The sequence below is a fragment of the Salvelinus sp. IW2-2015 genome, linkage group LG26, assembly GCF_002910315.2.
Source record: "Salvelinus sp. IW2-2015 linkage group LG26, ASM291031v2, whole genome shotgun sequence".
In the NCBI taxonomy this organism is placed as follows: domain Eukaryota; kingdom Metazoa; phylum Chordata; class Actinopteri; order Salmoniformes; family Salmonidae; genus Salvelinus; species Salvelinus sp. IW2-2015.
This window is the reverse complement of record NC_036866.1, coordinates 14833503-14846198: the sequence shown is the minus strand read 5'-3', so window position 1 is coordinate 14846198 and position 12696 is coordinate 14833503. Positions and strand designations below refer to the sequence as shown.

The window sequence follows — 12696 nt, the reverse complement described above, 5'->3', positions numbered from 1 at the left end:
CGTCGATGATCCATTGGCACGAAGCCTCCAGGTGACTGAATTCTATGCCATGCACGAAGCCTCCAGTGGATGATCCATGACAAGAGAGCTCAGTGATGATCCATGGCACGAAGCCTCCAGTGATGATCCATGGCACGAAGCCTCCAGTGATTATCCATGGCAAGAAGCCTTCAGTGTTGATCCATGGCACAAAGCCTCCAGTGATAATCCATGGCACGAAGCCTCCAGTGATGATCCATGGCAAGAAGCCTCCAGGGGTGAAACATCGCACGAAGCCTCCAATGAGGGCCTCCAGTCCGGAGCCTCCAGAGACATCCTCCAGTCCGGAGCCTCCAGCGACGCCCTCCAGTCCGGAGCCTCCCGAGACGGCCTCCAGTTCGGAGCCTCCAGAGACGGCCTCCAGTTCGGAGCCTCCAGACGGCCTCCATTCCGGGGCCCGCAGCAACGAGCGTGCCCAGTCCGGGGTCCGCAACGAGGTCCCCCACACCAGAGGCGTCACCAAAGTGGGGTGAGCCAGAGGTGGAGCGGGGTCTGCGTCCCGCACCTGAGCCGTCACCGCGGATGGATGCCCACCCAGACCCTCCCTTATAGGTTCAGGTTTTGCGGCCAGAGTCCGCACCTTTGGGGGGGGGTACTGTCACGCCCTGACCGTAGAGAGCCTTTTTATGTCTCTATTTGGTTTGGTCAGGGTGTGATTTGGGGTGGGCATTCTATGTTTCGTTTTCTATGATTTGGTATTTCTATGTTTTGGCAGAGTATGGTTCTCAATCAGGGACAGCTGTCTATCGTTGTCTCTGATTGGGAACCTTACTTAGGTAGCCTTTTTTCCCACCTGTCTTTGTGGGAAGTTGACTTTGTTTAAGGCACATAGCTTTTGAGCTTCACGGTTTGTTTTTGTAGTGTTTATTGTTTTGTTCGGTGTCATTTTGATTTAAATAAAGAAAATGTACGCTCACCACGCTGCACCTTGGTCCTCTCCTTCAAACGGCCGTGACATGCTGGCTGTGCTTTTGATCTACTCGTCAATTACAGCACTTCCATGACAAAGATGTTTATTGAAGTTAAAAGCATCCACACTGATAATTTAGCAGCATGGTTTGGGTCTTTTAAACATCTTTCTTGTAAAGTATTGGGTTTCGGTTCATTTCTCTACTATAAGAAGAATTATACAACAACTTTACAGAATGGATAAATGGACAGAAGAACAGTTCAAAGCAGCACCACAGCAGTCAAAAACACCTTGCTCCAAAAACCCCTCTGGCTTTGAGATGACAGCCAGGCTGTGAAAAATATGTCCCTTGGTTTGCTCAACTACAAGCCTTTCTTTATGTGCTAGATTTTTCCAAAGATGCAAATGTGAACATCTGATTGACTGGTGGCCTATTGAAAGACATTACCCTTTCTCTGGAGACAGCATGGGGTTCAGGTACAGGAAACCATGGCTGGATTAGAAATCTAAACGTTTTTGAAGATTGTGCAAGAGTGATTTTACATATCAAACTGTGAAGAATCCCCCCATGTCAGACAACAAAAGTCTCCTCCTACTAACAAATTGGGGGTGAAAAAGCACATAAGGGCCCTGTTTTCCAGGACCCAGATCCAGGACCCAGACACCCAGATACTTGGCCTATACTTGGACAAAAGAATGCTCAATGGAGAATACCCGTTGGACATGAATAGGCTTAATCTGGATCCAGGAAACCCGAAACCCAAGAAGATTAATGTGCATACTGTACTGTACTACCATATGGACCATAACCATCCTGGCGACCATTGTTGTGTATATTAATCCATAGACATAGAGGTGTGTTAAATCCTCCATATCATCAGAAGACCACCATTATAGTCCAGTCTATACTGATTTCCCCTCCATCACAAATCTGCCCATTAAGATATGGTTTTGTATGGGGAAGGATCAGCGTTGGGTGGGATTAGGTTGAATCAGCATTGGGGTGCTGATGAGACTTGGGCGGCCGGCGTTAATGATAAGTGTTATCGATACGCAAGAGAAGGCTTAGGTGTTTGGAATCAGCTAGGATGTAAACACTCGGACACGGCTGGTTTAGCGTCATAATCTCTTCCCTGGTACATAGAAACTCAAGAGCCATGCCACATGGTGTGGTAGAGTTTCAGGCTCAGGTCACTTCTCTACATCTGTGTCAAGTATCTTTTAAACCGGAATAATACACAAGACAAGGCCATTTGACAGAGAAATTATACAGTATGTGTGTTGTATGGTGATATAGTAAGGTACAGTAAACAGATGTGTTCCTAAATCCTTTCCCTCCTACCTATATTAGTGCACCAGATGGACACAACACAACTCTATGACGAACTCTATGAACTCAAGGATGTTTTAACAATATTTTATGTTGGTTCAGAAAACTCAGTTATGGATGATTGGAATTATTTTTTAGAAACATACAAAGCATATCCATGGGAAAAACCATGTGATATTGTTCAACCAATTCATTCTATCTTCATTCTCAAGGTGTGGAAAGAGACCATTAGCTAAACTAAATCCATTTACAGGTTCTGACAGGTTTCCAAGGGAAAGTGAGGAAGAACCAATAATACGGTACATTGTTTAATTGTTTGAAGAATAAACCACCTGTGTCTCTCTTTTGTAATATGTGAGCCCATCATGTTCCTAAGACTGAGGGGCTTGAACCTGCAGCTTTGAAGTCTCAGTCAGAGCCCTATAAGCTAATGGAGGGTAACCAGTCCAATTCTCCCTGGGATATTTACTCAAGGAAAGATAAGTAACCATCTCCTTTCAAAATGCTACAATTGAGGTGACAATGAAAAGGATGAGAACCGCAGGAACAATAGCTGAAAGGGTAATGCCAACAAAAGAGTAAGATAAAAAATTATGGAGAGCAATTTACACTTTAGCTAGACGTTTAGACTGCAAGAAAACAAGTTATTGTAAGGGAGGGAGGTTGTCTTTTGAGATGGGAAGGTAGGTTTCCAAGCCCACCTGGAGAAGAAAGCATCTACATAACCTGAGTCAAACATGACCTCACTAAATACTCTCTTAAAACTGTTGCTTATTCTATTTCTATTCAAGACTGCTAGAGAAACAGTGAACAACCGAACAACATAAAGTCCTAAATCGGAAGTGTATTTCTCTTCACCCCAAAAAAACTACAATTGAAAGAGGCACCCGGACACTTTGTCTAGGCTTGGGACAAAACTTCAGCACATTATATCTTGAACTTAATTTCAACTCTCATGGCTCAATGTGCAACAGGGAGATGGAGAAACCAACTCAGATGTTACAGACTGGACCCTTGACCTCTAACAGGGCTTGGGCACCCAACCAGAGTAGGGTTTCGTTTTCGGGAATTAGAAATAGAAATATCTCTGTATCTTTTCTGTGCTTAACCAAACAGTCAGCAACTTAACAATTGGGTTTTGGATTGTCCCCATTGTGAGAGTGTGTGTTTGTGTGTGTGTACAATGTGTGTGGCGGGGGATATTTGCGTGTGGGTGTGTGTGCATGCATTTTTGTTTACTCTCTTGCTAACTCATCATCTCTATGGTGGGGGAATGTTGTGTAGGGTAAATGTGTCCCGGGTCTTTGTAACTGGGGAGACCAGGATTAGTATTGACGCRTCCCTGGATTACATGGCCCCCGCTGGGATGTCAAAGAGCCACGCAGGCTCCTTTCACCTCCCCCTCTGAGGAGAAACGCACCACTGCCAGGGGTTACGTACCATCAAGGACTTGCCTAAGAAAATCAGAAGAGCCTTTGAATGATCTGGGTCACTGTTGACCTGCCACCCCTAGATTCCCATAGATTACCCTGGCCGAGTCTATATCCTGTCAGGTCCGCCTAACCACTAACTAGGAGCCCCACAAAAGGACCCCAAACAAATCTGTCCCTCACAATGGCGGTTATAAACTCAAGCTCCAAGAACTACAAAGCACTTTTCTGGAGTTGACCCTCAGGAAGTGGAGCATTGTGGTGGAACAAAGGAATCTGGCAACTGTCATTAAAGGGTATTTGTAGGACAAGCTATTGTTGCATCACTTCTTGTCTGTAGTTGTTAATATCGTCTCTCTAGACCCTTTTTTTACCTGGTTGACATTTACCTGGTTGACATATACTAAAAGGCCTTGTGTGTATGACCTTCAAGATGTTTTAACGTGTGCCCTCAGAGTAGTGAGGGTGGCAGCCAGGGAGGGAGGGTGACTCGCTTCAATGGACAGATAATTTGGGATCTGAGCCAGAGGTTTTTGGGGGAAATATGAGAGGCCAACCTCCTGCAATCATGCAGTGTCGGTGACTACTCGACTGCGACGCACCAGAGAGCTGCCTCTCAAGCCCCGGCAACTGTGTCAGAAAGCTTTGGCTGCTTTCTCTGTATTCATCTTTGGTGATTATGAGTTGTAGATAATCTAAATGCTTTGTCCTTTTTGGTCAGTCAGTGTTACAATACAGGTAGAATTTATGCAGGCCACTACTGCCCTCTATGTCTACCCTTGACAACTACAATAAGTCATATAAAGCTCTGCTAACACGAACAAGGCGTGTGTTACTAAAGGGTCTGTACAGTGTGACAACAATAAACATTTAATAGCACACTAATAAAACACATTTTAATACAAAAACATATAAAATACATCAGTACCTAAGATAATGCAATGTAAAGTTTTCCTAACAGACTTCTAAGTGCCTTTGCATTAAGGTACTGCTTGTACAGTATGTAGCATGACAGCGTAGTAAAGCCATTATCAAAACAAGACAACAGAATGGTTTTCAGATTATTATGATAAATCATGCAACTCTGTGTTTTACATTATCTAGGTGCTTGTAGATGAGTATAGAAAAGAGAGGAGTGAGACGACGACGAAAGACGCGAAAGAGCACGGAGATCGAGAGATCGGGGGTCGCCTAAGAAGAAGGACGTAAGAGAGGATAGAGAGAGTCAGGCGTGACCTTAGAGATGAGAAGAGAGAGAGAGAGAGACCAGGAAACATAGTTCCCCTGAGAAGCCCCTGTACTGAGGACCTTAAATGTCTGTCAGTGGTATTCTGCCAAGCCCTTCATATAGCCAGACAGTCTTCATACAGACTCCTCTATGGTTCTGACACAGTGTCCTATCCCCTGTTGCTCCACTCTCTGTACAAATGAGTCTTTCCATTCAGTTGGCTCATTTACATTCTCAGATAAAGGAATTCTGATCCAGCCTATTGACCTGTTACATCGCCTGACATGACTTGATTTCCCTACATACATAGCCAACCTATASAGTATGTTAAAGCTGTTAGATGTCTGGTAAATGTATCTTTAAATCACATGTGCTTAAAAGCAACACAAGTGTGTACAACACCTGATTTTATACCCTAACAAACCAGCATGGTCATAGAGCAAGGTAAGGTCAAAGAGTCATATTCTGTATCTCTATACATGAGAGTAGAGTATCATGGTTCTTCATTATCTTGCTCTATGTACTCTGCATGCTCTGTTCAAATAGAGCGAGAGGTGCCAGAAAAGGACTGATATCACAAGGGCCGTGTACGAATACCCATACTTGCGTACTACATACTTAAACTGCACACCATTTACTCATTGTTGCATTCTATTTAGCAAGTAATGCTTAGTAAAAAGAATGCAGTACGCCAAGGCCGCAACGTAGTAGCGGCTCCTGGCTGCCTGAGTAGGTGGGGCGGGGCCGAATGCAGGTGGATTTGTCCAAATTCAACAGACATGCATCACATTAACCAGCCTAGTCATTGCTCATTTCCAATCTCTGAAAAGACTCATGCTGGTTATAGGCAGACTATCACATTCAGCCTACACCGTAGTAGACCATATAGCTCATCTATCCTATTTAAAAAGGACTGAAGACAGAAACAGATCATTTGGTTCCATACACGGAGTGTACAAAACATTAGGAACACAGCTCTTTCCATGACATACAGTAAACTGACCAGGTGAATCCAGGTGAAAGCTATGATCCCTTATTGATGTCACTTGTTAAATTTTAAAGCAATGAGAAAATTGAGAAATTGATTGTGTATGTGTGCTATTCAGAGGGTGAATGGGCAAGACAAAATATTTAAGTGCCTTTGAACAGGGTATGGTAGTAGGTGCCAGGTGCACCGGTTTGAGTGTGTCAAGAACTGCAACGCTGCTGTGTTTTCACCCTCAACAGTTTCCTGGGTGTATCAAGAATGGACATCAAAAGGACATCCAGCCAACTTGACACAACTGTAGGGAAGCATTGGTGTCAACATGGGCCAGCATCCCTTTCTTCCATGTTGCTTTCGACACCTTGTAGTCCATGCCCGACAAATTGAGGTCGTTCTGAGGGCGAAAGGGGCTGCAACTCAATATTAGGAAGGTGTTTCTAATATTTTGTCCACTCAGTGTATTTATTAGTGAAACCACACACCAACATTTTTCAACTGTTCAAATCAAAAGGCTATTGCACAGAAAAACGTGTCGGAACCGCTGGACAGCAACATAATAAACTAAAGCAATGATCATTGGGAAAGAGATCAGAATGACTGCTAAGGCTTGATACATACAGTTGAAGTCAGAAGTTAACATACACTTCAGTTGGAGTCAATAAAACWMATTTTTCAACCACTCCACAAGTTCCTTGTTAACAAACTATAGTTTTGGCAAGTCGGTTAGGATATGTACTTTGTACACGACACAAGTAATTTTTCCAACAATTGTTTACAGACAGATTATTTCACTTATAATTCACTGTATCACAATTCCAGTGGGTCAGAAGTTTACATACACTAAGTTGACAGTGCCTTTAAGCACCTTGGAAAATTCCAGAAAATGATGCTCATTGGCTTTAAGAAAGCTATCTGATAGCTAATTACATCATTTGAGTGCAACTGGAGGTGACCTGTGTATTTCAAAGGCCTACCTTCAACACTCAGTGCCTCTTTGCTTGACATCATCGTGAAAATCACTAAAGAAAATCAGCCAAAGACTCGTCAAGAGAAAGAATTGTGGGACCTCAACAAGCTCTGGTTCATCTTGGGGCAATTTCCAAAATGCCTTGAAGGTACCACGTTCATCTGTTCAAACAAATTAGTAGCAAGTATAAACACCATGGGACCACGCAGCCGTCATACCGCTCAGACAGGAGACAGCCTTCTGCCTCCTAGAGATGAACGTCTACTTTGTGCGAAAAGTGCAAATCAAGTCCAGAAGCAACAGCAAACAACCTTGTGAATGCTGGAGGAACACAGGTACAAAAGTAATCTCATATTTCCACATTAAACACGAGTCCCTATATCGACATAACCTAAAGCCGCTCCAGCAAGAGGAAGAGCCACTGCTCCAAAACCACCATAAAAAAGCCAGTTACGGCATTGCAACTGCACATGCGGGACAAAGATCGTCACCTTTTGGAAAAATGTCCTCTGCTGATGAACAAAAATAGAACTGTTTGCCATAATGCACCATACGTTAATGTCTTGGAGGAGAGAAAGGGGAGGCTTGCCAAGGCCGCAAGAACACCCATCCCAACTGTGAAGCATGGGGGTGCAGCATCATGTTGTGGGGGGTGCTTTGCTGCAGGAGGGACTGCGTGCGTTTCACAAAATAGAGTGGCATCATGAGGCAGGAAAATTATTGGATATATTTGAAGCAACATCTCAAGACATCAGTCAGGAAGTTATAGCTGGTCGCAAATGGGACTTTCAAATGGACAGTGACCCCAAGCATACTTCCAAAGTTGTGGCAAAATGGCTAAGGACAACAAAGTCAAGGTATTGAGTGGCCATCACAAGCCTGACCTCAATCCTATAGAACATTTGTGAGCAGAACTGAAAAAAGCGTGTGCGAGCAAGGAGGCCTACAAACCTGACTCCGTTACACCAGCTTTGTCAGGAGGAATGGACCAAAATTCACCCAACTTATTGGTGGGAAGCTTGTGGAAGGCTACCCGAAACGTTTGACCCAAGTTAAACAATTTAAAGGCAATGCTACCAAATACTAATTGAGTGTATGTAAACTTCTTGACCCACTGGGAATGTGATGAAAGAAATAAAAAGCTGAAATAAATCATTCTCTCTACTATTATTCTGACATTTCATAAAGTGGTGATCCATTGGTTAGAGCCTTTCACGTGACAATTAAACTTTATTTGATAACTGACCTAAGACAGGGAGTTTTTACTATGATTAAATGTCAGGAATTGTGAAAAACTGAGTTTAAATATATTTGGCTAAGGTGTATGTAATCATCCGACTTCAAAGACCCAGCCACCCAGTCATAGACTGTTCTCTCTACTACCGCATGGCAGCGGTACCAGAGGTGCCAAGTCTAGGACAGAAAGCTCCCTCAAACAGTTTTTACCCCCAAGCCATAAGACTGGCTACCCGGACTATCTGCATTGTGTCCGCCCACCCACCCACCCGCCCACCCCTCTTTTAACACGGCTACTCTCTGCTGGTCATCATTGTAGGCATAGTCACTTTAACCATATCTACATGTACATACTACCTCAATCAGCCCGACTAACCGGTGTCAGTATGTAGCCTCACTACTTTTATAGCCTCGCTACTGTATATAGCCTGTCTTGTTACTGTWGTTTTTTTTCTTTACTTACCTATTGTTCACCTAACACCTTTTTTTGCACTATTGGTTAGAGCCTGTAAGTAAGCATTTCACTGTAAGATCTACACCTGTTGAATTCGGCGCACGTGACAAATAAACTTTGATTTGATTTGAACTCTAAATTAAATAATTATATACGTAGCCTAGCATACAAGACTAAAACAATCCATATGTTCCAGAGTCCCTGGTGCCGACAGATTCAGAAATCAAAAGATGGTTTATTATTTAGTTTAAAAGCCAAGAGAACAGGCCAAGAGAACAGGAAACACTTTTCAGTGAGAAAACAGAAATCCACTTTGGATAAAATAAAGTTTTCAAAGATGTAGCCTACGATGCAATACCTACATTAAAACACCACCGTACAAGCTTCGGGCATATTTAAGCAATAAGGCCAGAGGAAGTGTGGTATGGCCAATATACCATTCCTACGGGCTGTTCTTAAGCACGACACAACGCAGAGTGCCTGGATACAGCCCTTAGTCATGGTATATTGGCCATAAAACACAAACCCGCGAGGTGCCTTATTGCTATTATAAACTGGTTACCAATGTAATTAGACCAGTAAACATTTTTTTTTGTCATACCCATAATATACGGTCTGATATACCATGGCTTTCTGCCAATCAGCATTCAGGGCTCAAACCACCCATTTTATAATTAAGAAATAAGACCCGAGGGTTGTGTGTTTGGTTCGAGCACGGAATGCTAATTGGCTAAAAGCTGTGGTATTTATGACMGTATACCACAGGTGTGACAAAACATTTCTTTTTACTGTTCTAATTACATTGGTAACCAGTTTATAATAGCAATAAGGCACCTCAGGGTTTGTGGTATATGGCCAATATACCACGGCTAAGGGCTGTATCCAAGCTCTCCAAATTGTGTCGTGCGGAAGAACAGGCCTTAGTCGGCCATATACTACAAACCCTGAGGTGCCTTATTGCTATTATAAACTGGTTACCAACATAATTAGAACAGTAAAAAGAAATGTTTTGTCACACCTGTGGTATACGGTCATAAATACCACAGCTTTTAGCCAATTAGCATTCCGTGCTCGAACCACCTAGTTTATAATCCCAATTAAGAAGCCTAGTTTTGGCGTTGGCTACTTGAAGAGAACTAGGGCCTATCACTCGCAGCCCACCTTTTCCAATGCATTGTGGAAAAAAGAGCCAAAATAAGTATTACATCCTGGCATTTAAATCATACTTGATTTTAGAAATGTCACATACTATTAGACATTATATTTTTGCATACTGAGAATGCGTCATTCATGATTTCATTGTTTCCTGCTATTGGTTGATTTTGGTAGCGCATCCCCATATCTAATTGATCAGCTGTTGTCAAAGCCGAAATTAGTTTGACATCTGGGAATTTAAAGTATACCAGATTTTTGAAATGCCGCATACTATTAAACTTAATTTTTTCGCATACTCAAACGCCTACTATTTAGGACGCAAGTATGGGTAGTCGGACGCAACCAAGGTCTGGGTAGGTGACAAACCGTAACCTAGCAACCCTGGCAGTGTGGCTCCTTCACTGCCCCAGCACCGCCACAACACACTTTTTTCACTCACGGAGGTCCTTCCATCACATGACTTAGTATGACCACATCGTACACTCACTGGGTCTCTCCCTGTTGATATAACCTGCGTTGGCACTTCTCTCCTCTGCCCTTGTTCCTAATCAGTAGGCGGTTCCCCTTGTCTCCCTTCAGTTCAATTCAAAGGGGCTTTATTGGTATGGGAAACGTGTTTATATTGCTAAAGCAAGTGAGATAAACAATAAACAAAAGTGAGAAGACACAAAACAACATCAACAAAAAACGATTAGAATTTAAAAGTAAATATTGCACTCAAAAAGGTTTTAAAAATATAGACATTTCAAGTGTTATGTTATCAGCTATGTACAGGGTTTTATCAATGTGCAAATAGTTGTAGTATGAATAATAGGGGAAGAAAAACAAACAGATAAATATTGGTGGTATTTACAATGTTGTTTGTGCTTCACTGGTTGCCCTTTTCTTATGGCAACTGGCCACAAATCTTGCTGCTGTGATTGCACAACTGCAATATTTCACCTAACAGATTTGGGAGTTTATCAATGTTTGATTTGTTTTCAAATTCTTTGTTGGTCTGTGTGATCTGTGGGAAATACAGTATGTATCTCTAATGTGGTCATACATTTGGCAGAGGGTTAGGAACTGCAGCTCAGTTTCCATCTCATTTYGTGGGCATTGGGCAGATAGCCTGTCTTCTGTCAATAACAAGGCTATGCTCATTGCCCCAGAGTCTCCCTCCTCTCTCCCTAGAGTTCCCCCTGTCTTCTCCTCAGGCTTTTGGTCACTGTGAATTACAACCCTGCTCTGGACCCACTACTCCCTCTCTGTTGTTTCTCTCTCTCTCGTTTCTCAATTTCAATTCAATTCAAGGGGCTTTATTGGCATGGGAAACATGTGTTAACATTGCCAAAGCAAGTGAGGTAGATATTATACAAAAGTGAAATAAACAATACAAATCTGTGTGCCTGCCTTGTGTGTGTGTGGTGTGTGTGGTGTGTGTGTGTGTTGTGTGTGTGTGTGTGTGTGTGTGTGTGTGTGTGTGTGTGTGTGTGTGTGGTGTGTGTGTGTGTGTGTGTGTGTGTGTGTGTTGTGTGTGTGTGTGTGTGTGTGTGTGTGTGTGTGTGTGTGTGTGTGTGTGTGTGTGTGTGTGTGTGTGTGTGTACAAGCTGGAGGGTGTAACCAACTAGGTGTGTTTGTTTGGAATGTAAGAATATTGCATTATGCCTGAGAGACCTTCAAAGGAGTTCCATGTTTGACAGGGGTGTGCAACTGACAGCAGCCCTCAGATTAGTGCTCTGAGTTAGACGGCCCTCACACCTGCACACAGGGCCTCAGAGTAGAGCTCTGTGTCAGACGGCCCTCACACCTGCACACAGGACCCTTTGAAGTCCCTAACTGTCTCTCTGTATTTTCCCCAAGGATCTCACTACCGCTCACACGGTTCACACGCAAAGTCCCAGACGCAGGGAGTAAGGCCAGCTCTGGTTTCTCTTCTTTGTGTTGATTCTTGGAGCAGAGTGAGAGAGGGAGACAGGGAGAGGGAGAGACAGAGGAAGAGAGGAAGAGAGAAAACAAACAGAGAGAGGGAGATAGAGAGAAACGAGAGAGAGAGAAACAACAAGAGAGGGAGATAGAGAGAAACGAGAGAGAGAGAGAGAAACAACAGAGAGGGAGATAGAGAGAAACAAGAGAGGAGAGAGAACAACAGAGAGGGAGATAGAGAGAAAACGAGAGAGAGAGAAACAACAGAGAGGGAGATAGAGAGAAACGAGAGAGAGATAAACAACAAGAGGGAGATAGAGAGAAACGAGAGAGAGAGAGAGAAACAAGAGAGAGGGAGAATAGAGAGAAACAGAGAGGAGAGAAAAACAGAGAGGGAGATAGAGAGAAACAAGAGAGAGATAAACACAGAGAGGAGATAGAGAGACGAGAGAGAGATAAAACAACAAAGAGGAGATAGAGAGAGAGATAAACACAGAGAGGGAATAGAAGAAACGAGAGAGTAGAGAAACAACAGAGAGGGAGATAGAGAGAAACGAGAGAGAGAGAAACAACAGAGAGGGAGATAGAGAGAAACAACAGAGAGAGAACAACAGAGAGGGAGATAGAGAGAAACGAGAGAGAGATAAACAACAAAGAGGGAGATAGAGAGAGAGATAAACAACAGAGAGGGAGATAGAGAGAAACGAGGAGAGAGGAAACAACAGAGAGGGAGATAGAGAGAAACGAAAGAGAGAGAAACAACAGAGAGGAGATAGAGAGAAACGAGAGAGAGAGAGAGAAACAACAGAGAGGGAAATAGAGAGAAACAAGAGAGAGAGAAGAAACAACAGAGAGGAGATAGAGAGAACGAGAAGAGAGAGAAACAACAGAGAGGGAGATAGAGAGAAACGAGAGAGAGAAGAAAAACAACAAAGAGGGAGATAGAGAGAACAACAGAGAGGGAGATAGAGGAAACAAGAGAGAAGAGAGAGAAACAACAGAGAGGGAAAAGAGAAGAAACAAGAGAGAGATAAACAACAGAGAGGGAGATAGAGAG

The 12696-nt window shown here is 43.2% G+C and overlaps 1 pseudogene; it reads left to right on the top strand.

Annotated features, from left to right (window-relative positions):
• The first annotated feature begins 230 nt into the window (after nucleotides 1-230).
• LOC111952711 (interleukin-1 receptor-associated kinase 4-like) overlaps nucleotides 231-12696 on the top strand; it is a 19137-nt pseudogene continuing 6671 nt past the window's right edge.